Source organism: Moschus berezovskii, chromosome 2, assembly GCF_049115385.1.
Source record: "Moschus berezovskii isolate FMDL1 chromosome 2, NW_MosBer_1.0, whole genome shotgun sequence".
Lineage (NCBI taxonomy): Eukaryota > Metazoa > Chordata > Mammalia > Artiodactyla > Moschidae > Moschus > Moschus berezovskii.
Genome location: NC_142461.1, coordinates 96,227,415 through 96,244,663, shown reverse-complemented (window position 1 = coordinate 96,244,663; position 17,249 = coordinate 96,227,415). Strand labels below are relative to the sequence as shown.

Below are 17,249 nucleotides of genomic sequence, written 5' to 3'. Positions count from 1 at the left end.
TGAAATTTTTCACAGAACTGGAACAAATAATCCAAAAATTCATATGTAACTGCAAAAGATTCCAAACTGCTAAAACAATCTTGAGAAAAAAGAACAAAGATGGAGATATCATACTCCCTGACTTCAGTCTATGCAAAAGCTGCTGTTGCTAAGGTGCTTCAGTAGAGTCCAACTGTGTGCGACCCCATAGACGGCAGCCTATCAGGCTCCTCAGTCCTTGGGATTTTCCAGGCAAGAGTACTGGAGTGGGTTGCCATTGCCTTCTCCGATACAAAAGCTACAGGATTCAACATGGCATAGTATTGGCATAAAAACAGACACATAGATCAAACAGAGATCCAAGTAATAGACTCACACACCTATGGGCAATTAATCTCACAAAGAAGGCCAGAATACATTGATATAATGGAGAAAAAACAGTTCTTCAATAAGTGGTGCTGGGAAAACTAGACAGCTACATATAAAACAATGAGATCAGAACATTTACTCATACCATATACAAAAATAAGCTAAAAATAAAGAACTAAATATGAGACCTGAAACCATAAAACTCCTAGAAGACAATATAGAACATCTTTTGACTTAAATCATACCATTTTCTCCTAAGCAAAGGAGACAAAAGAAAAATAAATGGGAGCAAATTAAACTTCAAAACTTTTGCACAGCAAAGGGAACTGTTAACAAAATGACCAGACAAACTACTGAATGGGAGAAAATACACGAGATGATAATATCCAAAAGATATAAACAGCTCATAGGACTCAAAATCAAGAAATAAACAACCCAATCAAAAACAGGCAGAAGACCGGAACAGATGTTTTCCAAAGAAGACATAGAGATGACTAACAGCAAATGAAAAATATGTTCAACATCACTAACCATTAGTGAAATGCTAACTGAAACAGCAATAACGTATTGCCTCACATCTGTCAGAGTGACCATCATCAAAAAGCCTACAAATAACAAATAAATGCTGGAGAGGATGTGGGGACAAGGAAACCCTTTAACTTTTTTGGTGGGAATATAAATTTGTGCAGCTACTTTGAAAAACAATAAGGAGGTTCCTCAGAAAATGAAAAACAGAACTATCAAAATTCTACTCTTGCATATATAGCTTGAAAAAGGAAAAACATAAATTTGAAAAGATATATGTATCCCAATGTTCACAGCAGTACTATTTACAACAGACAAAATATACGAAAAATATTCTCTATTTATGTATATAAATATATACATGAAATTCTACCATTTACAGCAATATGAATGGACCTAGAGAATATTATGCTTAGCGAAAAAAGTCAGAGAAACACAAATACTGTATGATATCACTTACAGTGAAAGTGAAAGTCGCTCAGTAGTGTCCGACTCTTTGCGACCACATGGATGATATAGTCCATGGAATTTTCTAGGCCAGAATACCGGAATGGGTAGCCTTTCCCTTCTCCAGGGGATCTTCCCAACCCAGGGATTGAATCCAGGTCTCCCGCATTGCAGCTGGATTCTTTACCAGCTGAGCCACAAGGGAAGCCCTGCTATCACTTATATGTGGAATCTAAAAAATAATAGAAATGAATGTATATAGAAAATAGAAATAGACTAGAAACCCAAACTAGTTGTTACTTGTGAGGAGAAGGAAGAGAGAAGGGGCCCATTAGGGGTATGAGATAAAGAGAACTACTGTGTATAAAACATATAAGCAGCAAGGCTATACTATATAGCATTGGGAATTACGGTCATTATCTTGTAATAATTTTCAATGTAACATAACCTATAAAAACACTGAATCACTATGCTGTGTAACAGAAACTAATATGATACTGTAAATCAACTATGTTTCAATAAAAAATAAATAAATAAAAATAATAAAACAACTACCAAAACCAGGGATCAAACCAGGGATATTTAGGTCTTTGGACTAAGGCTTTCACAACCAAGCTACCTCAGCTACTTCTGGAGAACTTTCTCCACATACCTATAATGAGATATTTGCTTCATTGTAACAAAAAATAAAAATCAGTATATAGGTCCACTTGGAGGTAGGAGTTAAATAAATATTACAGAGGTGATGAGAGGAGGTTGGCCTCTGTTTCTAAGCTAGAAATGATCAATAATTTTACTTTCTCACTTGTCTTTTGCTTTTTAACTGCCTTGCATTTTGTTTTTTTCATTTAAAAATAACTCATGGACTTTTTTCATGTCAACAAAATTTAATAAAAACAAGACAAAATGGTACAACTTCTATAGGAAACAGTGTGGTGCATCCTCAAAACACAGAATTAGAATATGAACCAGCATTTCTATTCAGAGTATATTCTTTTTTATCTTTGCTTGCTAATTATTTATTGTTAATTTTTACAAGGCTTATAATTTGAATAGGCAGTCCCTTCAGATTACCTTTGAAAGTTATGATTCATTAAAGTTAAAATAATAGAGTTGTTGGAGGATATTATAAAACATTTAATTCTTCTTTCCACTATAAGCAATTCCTTAAAGATGTTAGAGTCCCAGAAACCAAAAGTTGAGCAATTCCACCCAATACACATTACAGCTAGATGTCTGAGATACATGGAGAAAGAAAAAGCCAAGAATCCTAAATCAACTGGCTCAATCAACTGGAAAAGGAGAATTTCTTGGAACATCTCTAAGTGACTTCAAGACGAATCTTCAGAGGAGCTAGACTCACTTGAGACCTCAGAGCTCTTCTCAGACTTGTGGTTGCCAGATTTGTTCTACTGGTCATCATCACTATCTTCCCGTCTTTCTTTCTTGTTTTGGTACTAATGTTCTTCTGGATCCCAGATTGGGGAGCTGACATAGCTTCCTCCACTCCTGTGATCCTTAAACATCCCCAAATCTGGATAAGTGAACCTATTTCCTGTATTGCCTATTCCTGATGGATCAAGCAAACAGTAGCATAACCAGTTACCTTTCTGTTTGGAAAAAAAGTATACCTCACAGGTAATTGGCCCAATTTTTCTGGTGAATGCAGACTCCTGAGGATCTAGATCTTCAAGATCAGCTTTTACCTGCTTGGGAAAATGCTTTTGATCTTGTACTTTCCCTAACTTCTCTTTTGTCTCATAGTTGGATTCCCTAATAGATAGCCTTCTTCCAGAGCTGGTCTCATTGTTGTCTCTGAGATGACTTTCCTTCCTGCTTGGAGGTGGCTTTTGCTCTCTAACCTCTTCTCTTCCACCATTCCCGGGTTCTGGTCTTACATCCTGTCTTCCATCATTTTTGGGTTCTGGGCTCAGATCTCTCTTTTGGTTTCTTCCATCATCCATTGATGTGGGGATATTGTCTGTTTGTTGCCATCTTTCATACAGTCTTGCAGCTGGATTCTGTTCCCTATCTTGACTTCTTCCATCATTCCCAGATTCTGGTCTTACATCTCTCACTTGGTGTCTCCTATCATCCCTTGGTGCCGAGGCTTGGTCTCTCACTCCAAGTCTGTCAAGGTGATATTCTTCATTATTCTTGCGTTCTGGACTCAGGCCTCTCACTTGGCTTCTCACATCATCCCTTGATATAGGGATCTGGTCTCTGTGTTGGAACGTTTCATACCATCTTGGAGCTGGTCTCTGCTTCCTGTCTTGGCTTCTCTCATCATTTCCATGTTCTGGTCTCACATCTCTTACTTGGAGTCTCCTCTCATCCCTTGGTGTTAGGGTTTGGTCTCTCAGTCCAAGTCTCCCATCTTCTGTTGCAGTTGGTCTCTGGTCCCTAATTTGTCTTCTGTCATCACCCCTGGGTTCTGGTCTTTGCTCCTGAAGGTGGTGTCTTGCATCATTCTGGGGTTCAGGACTCAGGTCTCTCACTTGGATTCTCTCATCATTTCCAAGTTCTGGTCTCTCATCTCTTACTTGGAGTCTCCTCTCATCTCCTATTGTTAGGGTTTGGTCTCTCACTCCAAGTCTCCCATCTTCTGCTGCAGTTGGTCTCTGGTCCCTAATTTGTCTTCTGTCATCATCCCTGGGTTCTGATCTTTGGTCCTGAAGGCGGTGTCTCTCATCATTCTGGGGTTCAGGACTCAGGTCTCTCACATGGTTTCTCTCATCATCCCTTGATAAAGGGATCTGGTCTCTATGTTGGAGCCTTCCATCCTGTCTTGGAGCTGGTCTCTGCTCCCTGTCTTGGCTTCTCTCATCATTTCCATGTTCTGGTCTAACATCTCTTACTTGGAGTCTTACTTGGAATATATTCAGAGTATATTCAAAAGAATTGAAAACAGTATTTGCACAGCTGGCTATCCTCATAGTAGGATAATTCACAGTAGCCAAAGGGTAGAAGCAAACCAAGTGTCCTTGACAGATGAATGGATAAACAAAAGTGGTATATACGTATAGTGAAATATTCAGTTCAGTTCAGTCGCTCAGTCGTGTCCGACTCTCCGCGACCCCATGAATCACAGCACGCCAGGCCTCCCTGTCCATCACCAACTCCCGGAGTACACTCAAACTCATGTCCACAGAGTCGGTGATGCCATCCAGCCATCTCATTCTTGGACATCCCCTTCTCCTCCCACCCCCAACCTTTCCCAGCATCAGAGTCTTTTCCAGTGAGTCAACTCGTCGCATGAGGTGGCCAAAGTATTGCAGCTTCAGCTTTAGCATCAGTCCCTCCAATGAGCATCCAGGATTGATCGCCTCTAGAAAGGACTGGTTGGATCTCCTTGCAGTATAAGGGACTCTCAAGAGTCCTCCAACACCACAGTTCAAAAGCATTGCTTCTTCGGCGATCAGCTTTCTTCACAGTCCAACTCTCACATCCATACATGACCACGGGAAAAACCATTGCCTTACTTACCTTAAAAAAGTTAGGAATTTCTGACACATGCTGCAATATGGATGAACCTTGAGGACATTATGCTGTCAGTCAGTCAAAGGACAAATGGTGTATGATTTCAACTATATATAAAGCATACCCAAATTCAGAGACAGATCAAAATGGCAATTGTCAGTGTCCAGAGATAGTGAAGAATATGAAGCTGTTTAATGTGTACAGAGTTTCAATTTTTCATGACAAAAAGAGTTCTGGAGATTGGCCCGACAACAGTGTGAATATATTTGTAGGCTAGTGAAAATTTTTGGATTATTCCTCTTGGGTTAATAAACCAGGACTGCAAATTAAACTGACAAAAGAATAACTTAGGAAAAGGCATCTAAGTTTCATTTTGATGTTAATGTTTTAGTTTTTATGTATATGGAGGTCTTTTAGAAAATAAAAGAAAACCACAGTAAAAAGTGCTGAGACTCAGAGACTTAAGATGTCATTTTAACAAAGGGAAAAGAGATAAAGGAAAAAGTATTTGAGTTTGAAGGGATGATATAATGTGGGAAGACAAATATATGGGGGAACTAATGGAAGATGAGGGTTACTTAGTAAGACCGAGTTTATGCAGAGTCATCTCAGTGCCATCTCCATCATGAGTGATAAAAGCTGTTGTTCCCTTTCTTGTTAAGAGACAGGGGCACCACACTGTCACAAGGGAAACCTGCCTTTCTTTGGGGCAGATGAGGGATGGAAGAGAGCTTTTCCTGTATCTCTTTTTCCTCAATTGCCTTTAGCTCAAAATAATCTTCATGCCAAAGTGGTACATTTAAATATGGCACATCTGACTGCCTTCATAATTAATACTATTGAACTATATATTTAAAAATAGTTAAGATGGTCAACTTTATGTTTTATATATTTTACTATAATAGTGTCAGAAAATTAAATAAGGAAACAGTTAAGGGGTAGTTAAAGCATAAATGGAGTTATGCAGCATGCTTTTTGCCTACAGTAGTATACAAATGTGTCCCTGAAAACATATCTAGATATGTTTTACTCAATTTTCTTACTTGAAAGAAAAGTTATTTCTTCCTTGAAAGGAAAGTAACAGTACTTGTCATCTCTAACTTCTTCTAATATACAAATATACGTACACATATTTACATGCATATACAAACACAGAGTACTTACACACTACTTCTAATTGGGGAAGTGAAATTAATTCTACACATGAGCACACTACATAAATCTAAGTATTAGAGAAATGATTATTATTATCTTCACAGGCAAAATTTTTGCCAGCAAATGAAAGTTTAGCAATTCTCAAATTGAAAAGATACGGAACAGAGATCAGAAATCCAATTAATATTCTCATTTCTATGTCTCCTTGTGCAATCAATGCTACATTTATTGTATTTTAATTCATGGGAAAGGGAATCCATATAAATAGACAGGTACACTTATGAGATTGACCACAGAAAAAATATATACTCTAGCTTACTTCTGTGTGATAAAGTAAAGTCTTTGTCCTTTGAGAGCATCTTATTGAGAATTTGTATGCTACAGCTTCTTTGCACTAATAATGCAAGTGTGCTAGACTCTTTTTCTCCTTATCTGCTTGCAAGTACGCATACATAAGAAGCAGCTATTTGGTCTGGGATATAAATAGCTGAAATAAATTTCCTATTTTCTCATTTTTCCCCTGATGAAATATATTTAAATGCCAGCTGCATTATAACCCTCAAATAACTCAATATCAGAATTTAAAGTGCTATTAAATGTCTGAATACAAGTAAATGCTAAAGAAAACCTTAACATTTTGTTTTAATTGCCTACAGATATTTTATAAATATTCACCCAATAATTACTGTTAATTTCTTATTCAAAAAGAATGGCAGAGTAAAATGAGAAGCCAGTTGCTTAAAAAGTTTCCTTGCTTAGTCAAAAAAAAAAAAAAAGGCTAGGGTATGAAAGAATTCTATAGAATGATAATGAATATAAAAATTACGCTGGGAACTCAGCACAATTTTATCCTTCATCGCTTTTGATGTGTCCATACAATATTATAATTTATTGTTTATGTAAATATATTCTTTTTACTCCTTACAGTCAGTGATATTATATCCATTTTCTTGTTCTCAAGGCTAAACCTATATTAGCTAAATGACAGGGCTGGGTGGATTAATTGATTACTTGAACCTCTTGAAAAAGGTGAAAGAGGACTGAAAAGCTGGCTGGCTTAAAATTCAACATTCAAAAAATGAAGATCATGGCATGTGGTCCCATTCAGTTCAGTTCAGTTCAGTGGCTCAGTCGTGTCCGACTCTACAATCCCATGAATCACAGCACGCCAGGCCTCTCTGTCCATCACCAACTCCCAGAGTTCACTCAAACTCATGTCCATCGAGTCGGTGATGCCATCCAGCCATCTCATTCTCTGTCGTCCCCTTCTCCTCCCGCCCCCAATCTTTCCCAGCATCAGAGTCTTTTCCAGTGAGTCAACTCGTCGCATGAGGTGGCCAAAGTATTGGAGTTCCATTACTACACGGCAAATATATGGGGAAAACAATGGAAACAGTGACAGACTTTATTTTCTTGGGCTCCAAAATCACTGAGCATGGTGACTTCAGCCATGAAATTAAAAGATGCTTGCTCCTTGGAAGAAAAGCTATGACATACCTGCTGCTGCTGCTAGACAGATATTAAAAAGCAGAGACATCACTTTGCCAACAAAGGTCCATAAAGTTAAAGATATGGTTTTTCCAGTAGTCATGTATGGATGTGAGAGTTGTACCATAAAGAAGGCTGAGCGCTGAGTAATTGATGCTTTTTAACTGTGGTGCTGAAGAAGACTTTTAAAAAGTCTCTTGCACAGCAAGGAGATCAAACCAGTCAATCCTAAAGAAAATCAACCCTGCATATTCATTGGAAGGACTGTTGCTGAAGTTGAACCTCCAATACTTTGGCCACCTGATGCAAAGAGCCTTTTGCTGGAAAAGATTGAGGGCAGGAGGAGAAGGGGGTGACAGAAGATGGGATAGTTGGATGGCATCATCGACTAAACAGACACGAGTTTGAGCAACTCTGGGAAATAGTGAAGAACTGTTAAGCCTGGCATGCTGCAGTCCATGGAGTTGCAAAGAATCAGACATGACTGAACGACAGAACAACCACAACCTGAGTTCATCAGTAAATAGAATTGAGGCTTAGACAATTTATGGCTTAAACCAAAGATCCAATAAGAAGCCACAGAGACAGATCTTAAACCTATGTTCTTTGGCTCCATACCTAGAGATTTTTCCCCTTGTTACTTGAAATGTGTCCCCAAAGTTGGGTTTTTGTTCCTTCTATTTGTTTTGCATATTATAGAATAGAGTCAGTACCTCATTAATCATGATTGTATTGTGTTCTCTAATTCAGGAAAGCCTAGAGCCAGACGATAGCATTGACTACTGACAACTTTGGCAAACCAGGTTATGATTTTTGCTGGATTTCATGGAAATAAAATTCGAACACTTTTCAAAAAATGATACAATTACACACACATGCACACAGGCACAGGCAAACATACATCTACGTGTTTGCTTTTGTATCTTCATGGAGTTTTATACAGCCATATGTCTGCTATATTTCTGGCATTTTCTGTTTCAAGATTCTAGAAAATATGTTACAGCTCTGTGTATTAGGAAAATGAAATTATAACATTTAGGTGCTTCAGTTCAGTTCAGTTCAGTTCAGTTGCTCAGTCGTGTCCAACTCTCCCCGACCCCATGAATCACAGCACGCCAGGCCCCCCTGTCCGTCACCAATTCCCGGAGTTCACTCAAACACATGTCCACAGAGTCGGTGATACCATCCAGCCATCTCATTCTCTGTCGTCCCCTTCTCCTCCCGCCCCCAACCCTTCCCAGCATCAGAGTCTTTTCCAGTGAGTCAACTTGTCGCATGAGGTGGCCAAAGTATTGCAGTTTCAGCTTTAGCATCAGTCCTTCCAAAGAACATCCAGGATCGATCTCCCTTAGAATGGACTGGTTGGATCTCCTTGCAGTCCAAGGGACTCTCAAGAGTCTTCTCCAGTACCACAGTTCAAAAGCATCAATTCTTCGGCGATCAGCTTTCTTCACGGTCCAACACTCACATCCATACATGACCATGGGAAAAACCATAGCCTTGACTAGACGGACCTTTGTTGGCAAAGTAATGTCTCTGCTTTTTAATATATTATCAAGGTTGATCATAACTTTCCTTCCAAGGAGTAAGCATCTTTTAATTTCACGGCTGCAATCAGCATCTGCAGTGATTTTGGAGCCCAAAAAAATAAAGTCTGACACTGTTTCCACTGTTTTTCCATCTATTTCCCACGAAGTGATGCTGGTGCTTAAGGTCCACTTAAGTCACTCAAATACAATTTTCTTAAAAAGGATTTCTCTTATTAACCTTTCTTTATTCCTTACCATTCTTCATTCTTTTATTTGTTCTAAGTTTCATGAAGCAGAGACTTGGTTTTGTTTACTGCTATATCCTCAGCACACAGAACAGCATTTGGCACACATCAGCATATTAATTGCTAAAATAATGTGTTTAATATCACTTAATGGGTTTCCTTAGTTTGGTTATATAGACTCTCTGTCCCTCTCCCTTTCTCTCTTAGTTAAATATTATTTTTAAACCTTTAGATAGAAAACCAAACAAACTGACACCCATTTACTTGCTTTCTGAAGCAGAAATATGTAGGCCTCATTTCTTAAATTTAAACTATATATCAATTTACAAAGTATTAGACCCATAACAGTTGAGAAACATGCTAACAAATCCCTAATGATGATCCATCAATACAAGTTGCTAGTCATATTTCTGAATTCTGAATATAATTTTATGACACTGCACTATTTTTTTTTTTTAATTTATGGAGGATGGGCAAAGGGGAGAGAGGGTTGGTTACAGCTGTTTGGAATTTTATTTATACTTATATCAATTCAAACATAAGAATCGCAGAACCTGAGAGCCTTCAAAAAAAAAGTAATAAATTTGGTTACTGCTTGTGGCTCAGCTGGTAAAGAACCTGCAATATGGGAGCCTTGGGTTCGATCCCTGGGTTGGGAAGATCCCCTGGAGAAGTTAAAGGCTACCCACTCCAGTATTCTGGCCTGGAGAATTCCATGGACTAAGTCCATGGAGTCGCAAAGAATCTGACACAAATGAGTGACTTTCACTATTACTGCTTCATTCAGCCTTGATTGTACTTAAAATATCAAATACCATGATCATTTGTGATTCTATTGTTTATGGGCATCAATAATTAGATATAATATATAAATGTATTATAAAATTTAGTGTTAAATATATTAAGTAAATAAGCAAATTGATATAAAAATTTCAACATCTCCAGAGACGGACATTCTCAAACTTAATTCCAAATTGTCCTGATGTTTCATCACAATTGCCTTCAAGAAAACACATTCTACATTTAGTTTCTTCTCTTTGGAAACATGAGATATTTATTTAGATTTATTTCTCTTGTAAAAATATTAATAAAAAGAAACCTCAATTAAGCAGAGTCAGACAGCAAAAGGGAAAGCTCTCACACCCTTCACTAACAGCAGAGACCAACAGGAAGAGGAAAGATTCCCATTTTGAAAAATGGATACATGTCTGTGTATGACTGAGTCTCTTTGCTATCCACCTGAAACGATCACAACATTTTTAACAGACTAAATTCCACAATAAAATAGTTTTGCTTTATTTTTTTTTTTAAGACTCTTTCATGGCAATAACTCAGCCAAAGTAAAGCCATGGACTTTTTGTCCCTGCCTTCCCAGCTTCCTTTTTCTCTCTATAAAAGTGTACCCTTTCCTTGCTGTGCAGGGACTTGCCTGTGGCTGGTCATGGTTGTAGACTGAATTGCAATTCTATGTTAATCCTGAATAAACCCATCTCTGTTGGAGAAATAACTGCCAGTCTATTTCTTTCAGGTCAAAATTCTGGTGGTTCTTTCAGAAACCAGAGGAGACTCCCTATGGCTCCAGGGCTGGTGAACAAACAAGGGTGGTACCCACAATTAAGCCCGTTGCCATTCACTGCATTTCTCTCCAACCCTGGAGTTTGAATGTGTATCTTTTCCCTGGATTTGAGCTCACATCCTTCAGTGTCTGAAGCCCTGCAGGCTTTCTCCGGGATCTATTTAAAGGTTTTGTCTTTCTGGTTAATGTTTTGTTCTGTATCTGACTACTCCTTTGACACTTTGGACTGATCTTGAGATCAGACTATTTTAACTGAAGCTGGATGAAAATGGCATTTGGATCAATTCTTTCAGGACGGCGCTGCTTCAGATGAAACTTGTGGTTTTTCAACTTTTGGCCTATTCCTTTGGGGACTGTCCTCTGAAGACTGGCTAAAAAACCAAAGCCTTCAGTCTAGCTCCTTCAGGACCAAGCTATCTTCTAAGGACTGACTTGTAAGCTTTTTGAATTAAACCATTTGTGTTTCAAACTGTTTAAATTGTTTGAAAATTTTCTTTGCTCTAGAGGAAAATCCTCTAGGAAATGGGATCCCAGTCACTTTATTAATATTTTGAGAGTGCTTTATCTACAGGGTCTCTGGTTGATTTTATGCTTAAAAACAAGGATCCTTTCTCATGTACATTTCTAAATAAATAGATCTGACCAAAGACAATTTAAATAGAATCTCAATGGCAAGGATGGGGAACTTTTGAAATCTGCAAACTTCAATTCCTTAAAATTTAACTAGTTTAAAAATTTCCAGAAGTGATTGTAATACTTATTTTGGTTGGTATTTTGAGGCTTTCCAATGTTATAAGAAGCCTAAAATTGTCTCTCTGCAAAATATGATTTTAAGATTAACTAAGACCAGTAACTCCGGGAGTTGGTGATGGACAGAGAGGCCTGGCGTGCTGTGGTTCATGGGGTCACAAAGAGTCAGACACGACTAAGCGACTGAACTGAACTGAACTGAAGACCAGTAAATGATTATGAAAGAGGCATAAGAGTCATATGAAATGATGCTCAACATCACTAATTATTAGAGAATATTAGACAAATGCAAATCAAAACTAAAATGAGATATCACCTCACAGCAGTGAAAACAGTCACCATAAAAACATCTACAAACAATAAATGCTGGAGCGGGTACAGAGAAAAGGGAACCCTCTAGCACTGTCAGTGGGAATGTAAATTGATACAGTCACTATGCAAAACAGTATGGATCTTCCTTAGAAAACTAAAAATAGATTTTCTACATGATCCAGCAATCCCTCTACTGGGCAGGTGACCTGAAAAAAAGATAAATAAAAACAAACACATGGACCTAATATTCATTGCAGCACTATTTATAATAGCCAGGTCATGAAAGCAACCTAAATGTCCATCACAGATGAATGGATAAAGAAGATGTGGTACTTAACAATGGAATATTACTCGACCATAAAAAAGGAATGAAACTGGGTCATTTGTAGAGATGTGGATGGGCCTAGAGTCTTGTCATATGGAGTGAAGTCAGAAAGAGAAAAACAAGTATCATATGTTAATACACACATGTGGAATCTATAAAAATGGTACAAATGAATCTGTTTGCAAGGCAGAAATAGAGACACAGACATACAGAACAGATGGATGAACACTAAGGAGGAAAAGGGAAGCTGGGATGAATTGAGAGATTGGTATTGACATATATACACTATGTATAAAACAGATAACTAATGAGAACCTGATGTATAGCACAGGGAACTCTACTTAATGCTCTGTGGTGACCTAAATGGGATGGAAATCCATAAAAGAGAGAATATATGTTTACACAGAGATGATTCATTTTGCTGTATAGCAGAAACTGACACAACATTGTAAAGCAACTATACACAATAAAAAAATAAATGAAATAATCCCAACTCAATTTAATCCAATTTAGGGGATGAACTGGAAGACACAGTTTTCAGGTCCTAAAGGAGAATTGGATGAAGTCACTGACCCTTGGGCATCAGAATGATCAGATTTAGTTTTCCTTTATGCAAATGAAAAGGAAGGAACACCTTTGTATTACTCACCCTGAAACACAGACACCATCATCAACTTATAAAGTATTAAAGCTAGCAACCAGACCATGTGACACTAGGATACCACCTTGCCTTAGTGCCATATAGACTACTGCCCATTCGGTTAAGGCTACAAGAAAATTTTTGTGTGATCCATTTAAACATTTTTGTATCTGATACAGTAGAAGCTCTCCTGAATCCTCTCCTGAATACATTCATCTTACCTTCTATGAAGCCCTTTTGTTAACTGCCCTTCACATAACTCTTTTCTGTTATAATAACCTTAACCTGGCTACTCTTTTCCCCCTCCATCACCCACAAGGTTCCTCATGACTGCTTAACACTGGTGCACTACCTCCTGTCTCCTCATAATGATCTTCAGTAAATTCCATTGGATAATGTCGACTTTTCAAGGTTCACCAATGGTTTCTATTTTAAAGGTGATGATGGCAAATAGTGTGCTGTGTATGATATCATAACTTGTTTTGATGTTGCTGAGGCAGCATCTTTAATTTGTGGCTACTTCAGCTCAACAGGATGAACTACATGCTATTAAATGAGCTTGAACTTTAGCCAAGGACAAAACTGCCAATACTTATACTGACAGTAGAAACTCTTTTGTAGTCGCTCACAACTTTGGAAGGTTGTGGAAGCAACATGCCCTCCTCATTTCCAGTGAAAATAAAATTTATAATGGACCCAATGGTCAGGAATTATTGTGTGTAAACATCTTACCTGCCACTTTAGCTATTATTAACAGTCTGGTATAGTCTAAACTTAAATTTCTTGAAGCTAAGAGGAATGATCTTCCTTATACTTCTGCAAGGAATGTTGTCCTTAAAAGGACCAACAGCAGCCAAGCATCTGTCATGGTTCAGCAGGTATTTCCAAACTATCCAAATTATAATTTAGTAAAACTGGTTAGAGAGTCCAGAAACTGGCCTCAGAAAATCATAAAATAAGATTGGAAATGCACCAACTATTGGTTTGATAAAAAGAGAAAGCTCTAATTTGGACCAATAAGAACCTAGTCCTACCTGAGACTCTAACATACCCACTCCTCACCACTGTACATGCAATAAACCATTGGTCTACTACCAAAAAACTTTCATGAAACAATATGGTAGGGAAACATTAACAAGACCACAAGCAGTGCCTACCTCACTTGCCCCACATGTCCAAATACAAGCCAGGGAAGTCTATTCCTACTACTCTCAGGTATTCAAATACCTACTGCTCTCAGGTATTTTGCAGATGGACTATATGAGGTTTGGCTACTGGATTTCATACAATTTCCTCTGTCTAATAGATATCAATGTTTCAGGTATAGTCTATATGTTTCCACACTGAAATGTTCTCCTATAGACTGGCTACTGTCTTTTCTGTGACTAAAGTTGGGAAAGATGATTCCTTCCTAGAAGAACTCCTCTTGAACTTCACAATATTTGAGTAATCTATTTTATTGGCAAGTACTTTGACAAGTCTTTGCTGTTTGGCTGGTTTTTTAACATTCACACTGGTGTGGATTGTTGCAGTAATTTTAAGGTTAAGATGAGCAATCTAATTCCATCATTAAGACTCAATAGACAAAATTTGTAGAGGCCCTCCAAATATCTTGTCCAAAAGCACTGTGCTGGTCCTTCTATAGCCCAGATTCACCACTTTTCAAACTCAGATGCTCACCTTTTGAGATAGTGAACAGATGCTCAATGCACTTGACTCCTGCTTCTTTAGAGTCACAACTGCTAAAAGGAGAGATATTCCAATATTTCAAAGGTCTAATTGTTTCTATTAAAAATCATTATAAAAAATTAAAAATAGAACTACACTATGACCCAGAAATCCAACTACTGGGCATACACCCTGAGAAAACCGTAATTTAAAAAGACACATGAACCCCAGTGTTCATTGCAGCACCATTTACAATAGGCAGTACACAGAAGCAACCTAAATGTCCTACAAAGGAGAAATGAATAAATAAGATGTGCTACATATACACAATGGGCTATAACTCAGCCATAAAAAAGAACAACATTACACATCATTTGTAGAGTTGTGCATGAACCTAGAATCTGTCACACTGTGTAAAGTCAGGAAAACAAACGTCATACATTAATGCATGTGTGTACAATCTAAAAAACTGTACAGATGAACTTAATTTGCAGGGCAGGAATAGGGATGCCTTTTCAAACTGTTCATGAGGTTATCAAGGCAAGAATACTGAAGTGGTTTGCCATTCCCTTCTCCAATGGACCACGTTTTGTCACATTTTGACACTTGAACTGTAGTTTTGGAGAAGACTCTTGAGTCCCTTGGACTGCAAGGAGATCATACCAGTCAGTCCTAAAGGAAATCAGTCTTGAATATTCATTGGAAGGACAGAGGCTGAAGTTGAAGCTCCAATACTTTGGCCAACTGATGCAAAGAATCAGGCTTTCTGACTCACTGGAAAAGACCCTGATGCTGGGAAAAATTGAAGGCAGGAGAAGGGGACAACAGAGGATGAAATGGTTAGATGGCATCACTGACTCAATGGACAGGAGTTTGAGCAAGCTCCGGGAGTTGGTGATGGACAGGGAAGCTGGTGTGCTGCAGTCTATTGGGTCACAAAAAAGTTGGACACGACTGAGCAACTGAATTGAATAGAGATGCAGACATAGAGAATGGATGTGTGAACATAGGTGGGAAGATGAAGTGGGAGACCGGGATTGAAGTTAGGATTGACTCCTGACATCCTCTTTCATTCTATAAAAGTGTTCTCCTTCTCTTGCTATGTGGGGACTTGTGTGTGGCTTGCCAGGGTCACTGATACTGAATTGCAATTCTCCATTGATCCTAAATAAACCCATCTTTGCTGGAGAAATATCTGGTAGTCTATTTGTTTCAGGCCAACACTGAATATATCTTCAAATATTTGTAGACTGATATTAAGGTCAAACACAACATTAAACTATTTGGACAATTTTCTGAATTCAGTCAAGCTAGTTTAAGGATATATTCTAGTAAAATAGTCTGAGATAATTTAATGAATCCACTGTTTGGCAGTTCAAACCCTTTCTAAATAAATATCAACTCAATTTTTCACTAAAATAAAGATCTTTGTAAATTATAAATTCCAGTTTTTAATATCTTGGTATATCAATCATCACTGAAACTAGCTTAATGTGTCATATGTCTTGAGATATAACTATTCAAAAACTGAATTGTAATACCAAAACTGGAAAATATTTTTCTACGTCAAATGAGTATTAACAGCTTTTCACATTTTTAAAAATGTTTGGATAGCTAACTCATAGTGTGTTTCTCAAAAGTAGTTGTTCCCAGGCAGTCACAAAATTGAGTCATTCAAAATGACTTGCAAATGTACCCAGTGAACTTCATATACACTTTATGATTTGTCTAGGAATTGTGGATGGTATTTATTTTTTCTTTACTAATTGCATACACTGTGATGTCATAAAAATAAAACATAAAATTATTTACTTCACTACTACTATTTGCAAAATCTGAAAATTCAGGCAAAAATATTTACAGTAGGTCAGGAAGATCCCCTGGAGAAGGAAATGGCAACCCACTCCAGTACTCTTGCCTGGAAAATTCCATGGATGGAGGAGCCTGGTGGGCTACAGTCCATGGGGTCGCAAAGAGTCGGACACGACTGAGCAACTTCACTTTCACTTTCACTTTTCACTTTCACGGCATTTTTTACAGTTTTTATACTGAGCAATTTGAGTCAAACAGTTGTTTTAAATGAAGAATTGTTCCACAGACTACATATATGTTTAAGATTTAATTCTTCTAGTACTTATTATGCTAAATAATTCTTAAAAGAAGTGAAAACCACTGGTCACAAATATTTTAAATGGATGCTCAGTAATGATTTTTTAAGTGATAGTTCTGTATTAAAATAGTTCTTATCACAATCATTCCAGATCTGATATGTAATTTATATTTATATATTATATTAAATCTTTAAATTGATTTAAAAAAATTTGAAATAGTGTGTACATGGTTTTTCTGAATACATGGTTTTAAGAATCACATTTACCAATTTTATCAAAACAAGGTAATAAATGCAACATTAAAACATGAACTCAGCATATAAAATACTCAAAATTATTTAAAAGAATATTCTCATTGTACACCTTAAAAAATTCAAATATACCTACACATATACAAACACATTATAAATATGGACAGAACTACCTGTAAAATTATCAAGACCTCTGGAATGCACAAATGTTAAATTTGACATTTTATCAATTTTCTAGGAATCCAAAATATCTATAATAAGTAGTTCTTTGTGGTTTGCTGAGAGAGACATTTCAAAAGCATCCAAGGGTATACAAAACCAGTTACCAATACTTAGCTATCAAATGGATCTTCTGACAACCTAGGCTAGTGTATCAATAAGACTTGGGTTATTTTATTT

The 17,249-nt window shown here is 37.3% G+C and overlaps 1 protein-coding gene across 2 annotated transcripts in view; it reads right to left on the bottom strand.

Moving 5' to 3' along the window:
• GALNT13 (polypeptide N-acetylgalactosaminyltransferase 13) overlaps positions 1-17,249 on the bottom strand; it is a 663,623-nt gene that overhangs the window by 394,005 nt on the left and 252,369 nt on the right. The window lies entirely within an intron of this gene.